This window comes from Etheostoma spectabile, chromosome 11 (assembly GCF_008692095.1).
Source record: "Etheostoma spectabile isolate EspeVRDwgs_2016 chromosome 11, UIUC_Espe_1.0, whole genome shotgun sequence".
Lineage (NCBI taxonomy): Eukaryota > Metazoa > Chordata > Actinopteri > Perciformes > Percidae > Etheostoma > Etheostoma spectabile.
This window is the reverse complement of record NC_045743.1, coordinates 5963536-5970265: the sequence shown is the minus strand read 5'-3', so window position 1 is coordinate 5970265 and position 6730 is coordinate 5963536.

Here is a 6730-nt window from a genome sequence, read left to right as displayed (position 1 = left end):
TTGTGACTGCAATGCTTTAAGTAACATTTACAGCATACAGTTCTTTAAATCTCTGATAAATAATGAATCAACTATCCCTGTAGGAAGCATTTAAAATTTGCCTTGTATAATACCGTGATCTGACACTGGGAAGATAAACAAAAACTGAGTGGGGGTAGTGTGAAGTGAAAGCAGGGGCAGAAGGAGTGACTTTTTCTTTTTGCATAACCCATGAAGCATAAAAACGCAAATCAGCTGACTATAAAATACCAGTAAGGTGGGCCCATAAACTGTGCTGCTTGTAAACCCAATCTGGTTGTGTCTGTGATGTGTCCTTGCCCTTTTCTTAGGTAATCACATGAATATTTATCACCCTCCCATTTACACAGCATGGTGCATTAATTTACAAGTTAATTAAACGGCCAACTAAATCTGATTTACAAATGCTTTAAATGGGCACTCTCATAGGCTCCTGGTATAAACTTGCTATGTCTTTATAGGTTTATTTATCTAGGAAAGGACAGGGGTGTAACTTTAAGGGTGCATCCTCTCGAAACATGGTTCTTCTCCGGATTGATTTCCTTCTCTAGTGCAAGTAAAGTTACTGCTGGGATTTTAAATGTGAGCAAACAATCAAATAGGGTTAAAGTAAAGTATAATGAATTGTCTAAATTCACTGAGTAGCCTGTAGCTTTGAAGACATAATCTCATTCAGGCTCTTAAGACTGGTCTTCAAATTCAAACAGATTTTCTTGCCCCACATAATGTCTCAGTCACCCACTGCACTGTCACTGTGTGCAACGATTACTTTCATGAGCTTTCATAAAGCAGATTAGAATAGCCGATTTCATGAGATAAGATTAAGGACGGGGGGGTAAAGATTAGGCTCAGTCATACTCCACTCACTGTCACATGAGGCCCCATCAAATGAACAGCACAACCATGTATTGTGGTATCTAAACAGCACACCCACTCTTCACCCAACCTCTGCCTCATCTCATTATAGGCAAAACAGATTATAGCCGAAGCCTCGGGTGTCTGATCGTAGTGTTGGGGCAATTCTGCTTTAGATTTTTTGGATCTAAATTTCATCCTGTTGATATTTATTGTCCTGAGCAGGGGACAATTTGTGTTGTTTTTTTTCAGGAACGTTGTGTCAGAGACTGAATTGGATAAATAAACTCTGATGCAATGGCAGCATATTCAGTTAAACTTAATGTTATGTTAGAGTCTGCTAGAGACCCTGGGCTCACTTTAATACCTCAAACAACATAGGCCTACTAGCTTGATGCTTCGTTACTTCCACTTTTTTTAAAGAATTGCTTATAAACATAATTTTTAACTGATGACTTGTTTCAGAAGTCTGCTGAGGCGGACACCCCACAGTTAAAAATAATGGACATTTGTATGTTTGGTGTCTTTGATTGTTGTTTTAACACAGAAGTACCCCTTCCCAAATCCCAAATTACTCGATTAGGATTTCTGCTTTTGGAGTTTTATAAAAGTTTGTTATTAAGAGGTCTGACAGGGACTTAGACCTTTCTGGGGTTTATTAATTAATTAATTAATTAATTAATAATTTTATAAACAACCCATTTATAAATATTTATATATATATATATATATATATATATATATACACACAACATATAAAACATGAACTATTTCCTTATTTCTAGTAATACCAATGGTTAATGGTCATTTTTATATCTTGTTACTTTCATCAAATGCAAACTTAGTTTGTGGCAAAGGTAAGGGTCAGTACGAATCTACATAATTGTTTTTAATGGGATTCATAAACAATGCAAAGATGAAGCAAAAATATTAAACATTATGCAATTATTGATATTTGAACAGATACAGAGAATGGGTTTGTGGGACCCCAAAGAATCAGGAAGTAAAGCTGTTGTCAGCAAAACACAAGCGTTAAAACTACACAATGTGGAAAACTGGAAATATAACAATTAGTGATATCACTTGGTTATATAGGGAAGCATTTCGGATAACTATTATAGTTATCTATTATTATTATATTAATATATAAATAAATACATATATATATTTTTTTTTTCAATTCTATTACCATTTTAACATCATTCCCTACTAACCTTGTAATTTCTTAAACCTGGCATTGCAGTAAATGATAATGGAGGCCGTTTTCTCTGCTCTTCAACACATTATAATAACACACAATATGGATTGCTTCATTCAATCTCATGTTGTCACCCATAATTGACTTGAGTCTCTAATCAATAAAGCAAAGGCAAAATTGAAATTTCTCTTCTAGTTATTTTTTTTTGCTGATTGATCACAGCTGACCTGGAGGAAAGACAGCGAGTGCCGATGGAGTTCTTTGTGTTATTGGACATGACTGCACGCGCCTATATTGAGCCACAGCACAAGTGATTACAGTTTTAATTACTTCAGTTAACCAGCTAATAACATTGTTTTCTTGAGTGAATCTTCTATGTTCTTCTATGTTCATTGCTCCTTGTCGTAAAATATTTGTGTTGTACACATTATACATTACTATAAAGGAAAATAAATTCTGTGTGTGTACTAACTAATTATTTTGTCTATAGCCCAGTGATATTTCTATGCATTTTTAAAGCTGTAGAGTGTAGTTTCTGTCTTGTTCATGAGGAATTTTAAGTACTGACAACAAAACTGTCGGCGCATTCAAATGACACAAGCCTTCCGTGCAGTCTATTGCATCAACTTACCGCCCTCTGTTAATACAGCTCGACTTGTCAAGTTTCACCTTGTGTAAAAACTTAGACGGTTTAAGGAAACGGGTTTCCATGCAAATTTTTAGTAAAGTCAACCTATTCGGGATAACAGTGTTCATCGTGCAATAATGGTGGTCCTGGATGAGAACGTTGATGGAAAACTGTGGAGCTGCAGAGACTGTTCTACCCAAGACCTTTTTGTACTGTGAATATTTTACTCTTTACTGTTATCCTTAACTTATTTTTTTTAAAGATTTCTTGTACAGACACTCAAAAGACTTGAGTTTTCTCATTTCACAGGTCACTGAGACAAATATTTATTTGATATTGTCATTAAAAGGGACAGGAAGACACACCAGTCAGGTGCAGCCATAGCATGCTCATTTGACTAGAAGAGAAACTAACGATAATATGGGTTAGGGTTAGGGTCTTTGCTCTGTTTAGCTTTGATTAAACAGATATGAATGCCTATGATATTCAGGCTCCCTAATACTATCATCATTCATTTGTCATAATAATGCTTAATCTGGAGTCACAGGGTTTGGTTTAAATGACAATGATAAATGAGCCCCCTTTCGGCCTTCGTCAGAACAAGAATATTATGACTGTGACAGAGAGTGTGTGAAATATAAATCTAATTGCATAGACTGTAAAAAAAAAAAAAAAATAGATAGCATCAGTGACATCTCCCATTGCCATATAGCCGTCGCCATCTTAGTTTTTTGAAACTGGATGTGGGCATGTAGGATGGAGGAGAATGGCGCCGGGAAGGATGACGCGGCCAAGCCAGTGTTGTCTATGGTTAACAATGGTGCTTAAGTGAGAAGGTTTATTTTCTCATAGACTTTTATACAAGCAAACTTTTTTTTAACCAGTGGAGTCACCCCCTTCTGGAAATCCTAAATGCTATGCAGATTAAAGGCTTCAGTTTACAGACCCAGAAGCTTTGTGTGTATGTTCAAACAGAATGACTGTTTACATATAGACATCTAAGGCCATCACAGGAATGACAACGGTTTCCTGATGACTGAATCAGTCATCAGACTGATAACATGCAAGTTTATCAATTATAGGGGGAAATGTAAGCAACGTATGGAACATGGTAGTGATAGTTTTTGTTTACTGCAACGTAATTGATAATCAGTGTGTAGATGATATTTCCTCAGCGTTAATCACACAGTCCACATGGCAGCAGAAGGAAATCTAAAGAAAGGTGGTTGGCATCTACAGTATTTAAATTGGAACTGATCTTCACCAAGACAAACAGATTATGTACACCCAAACACACACACACACACACACACACACACACACACACACACACTCACACACACACACGCACACACACACACACACACACACACACACACACACTCAATGTTTGTATCTACAAGGTATTCATTAACTAGTCCTTATTCTTACCCTCTTGTTGAAACCCCATTAAACAGAGAATTAATGTATGAATCTAAATAAAGATCTGTGCTACAGTGCTTGCATGCGTGCGTGTGTACATGTGCCCGGTGCCCATGCTGTTACCACACCAATTTTTGAACTCTGCCTTTATTCTAAACTACTACACATCTGTAAAGTTGCGGCACTAGATCTTTTACGGTTGTGATGCTATTGTGGTGACAAAATCTGTCTACAGACAGACTGACATATACTGTAAACACCTGGCAAAGTGCTCAAAACTGTCTTTGTGGTAGTTCCCGCAGGCAACTTAAATTCCGGACTTGCTGTTGTAAGGAGTGCACTGGAGAGTCTATCCAAAACCCAATAAAATGAGTAACATTGCATGCAATCACATTGTTGTGCTTTGTGTGATGACCACAAGTCAAACAGACTGAATGTAATGCTTTGTCAGTGCCACAGGATGTTTTTTTTTACTTCCTTAATTAAGCCCTTTGCCTAGGGCTTAGTATGGCCTCACCCTGTTTTCTCTTGATATATGTTTCATATTTTGGATGATTAATGAAAAAGATCAATAAATATGGCAAAGAAGGACAGGAAATAGAGAATTGCCTAAAGAGGTGGCACTGCAGTGTTTATCACACGTTTGTTGTCCCTCTAGATCTCACCTCAGAACCTTACCAAACCGAGTGTCATCATGGGAATACACAATCATTGGAAATGAAGTGACTGTAAAACACAAAATGTATTTTTCTGATCAACACAATCCTCCCAAAATTACTCTTTTTGATATTTTATTATCATCCATATTGTCTAATAACATTTGGAAAATCTAAAAGAGCCGTATGATTCAATTATTATATCCCATTCATATTTGAAACCAGTCTTTTTAGTATTTGCCCAGAGAGCAACTTTCATATGAATGAATGAGGCGCCATTTTTGATCAGGGTATCCTGTTCTCTTTATTACATCAATGATTGTAACAGCATATAAGGTATAATAATGCTCTGAAATGACTGCACCATGGAATCACATAAGTGATTTCACATGTTTTCAATCATGTAAGAAGACATTTTCCCTAATTTGGCCTTTTTTTGTCGTGTTATACACACTGCAAACACACATGTATTTTTGCAGACATGTACTCATACACACTGCATGTCACACAACACTGTTACCAGATTAGATCCGGGCTCATAAGAAGTAGGACATTGCAAAAAACCTTTGAGCAGTGGCCGATAGCACAGTAAGTGCTACTTTATTCAAATGAGAGACAATGGTGTTACTGTGCAGTCAATTCCAGCATACATTTGTGCAAGGGTGTGTGTGGTTCTAATCATATCTGAAGACAGAGAAGAGAGCGAGAGAGGTTACAATGTTAAATTATGCATGTAGAATAATTAGCCAATCAAGTGTTCAAATGAGATGTTGATGACCCTTTGCCACAAATGAGAAGATGGCACTCTCTCAGGTCATCCCCTACCAAAAAAGGATCACCAGTGACAAGAAACACAATTATGTGCCGTTTGTGCACAAGCATGTTAATTCCCGCTGACAAAAACTCAACACCAACCCCTGTTTATTGTGACTGTGAAGTATGGTTGTTTATCTAGCATTAGCCTTTGCATTTATTTGTTTTCTACGGGTGCCATTAGTAGGTTATTATCTTATCTCATGTACAGCTTTAGTTACTTCATCACATCCTTTAGTGCAGTTGTACTGTATATTTCCAGCACTCTAAAACTCATTCACTAATGTCCCCATTCAGGTTCTATAGATTTTGCTTAGTGGTCTACAATGCATGACATGTAATTGCAACATCCCTGATTTGAATCTTCACTTTGAACTATCATTGCTATTTTCATGTAGTCACAAATGCAAATGATCATGGGGTGCTATTTAGCTTTTAATGTCTTTAGTATCATCTATGGTTTACTGTGTTTTTTCTTTTCTTTAGTACTGTATACATGATGGCATTCTGTATAAAGGTGGAAGCATACCAGATAGCCCAACAGTTATTATTTTTATTCTTATATTATTCTGTCTTGTTTTATAATGGTTTTAAAATAGTAATAGTCAGGGTACAAAAAAAGTCACATAACATAAATAATTTGTTGAATGCCTCTCACATACACACACAACAGAACTGTAATTACATTTACCTGAAGTGCAACATGCTACGGGTTGAGACATGGTATCTAATAATTGAACGTTGATAGAGGTTATAATGAAAATCTATATATACCTATAAAGGGACACACATGATGCACAGCTACAGGCACACATGCACAGACAAGGCTATGCAATAACACAGGCTATGCTAATAAAAAAATCAGTCATAATAGCATATCTCAGACACTTGTATACATATATAAGTACATTCATCACACACACCAGAGAGAGCATTCAAGCAAATAATTTGAAAGATGATAATTTGCTTTCATGTATTATTAGAATTATTGATATGAGACCGCCCTCTCTTGGCTGTGTGCAATTAAAGTGGAAGTGATAGATAATATGTATGATTACTGGATGCACTGCACACAAACACACACACACACACACACACACACACACACACACATACATAATGGTTGCATCATCAGATGAA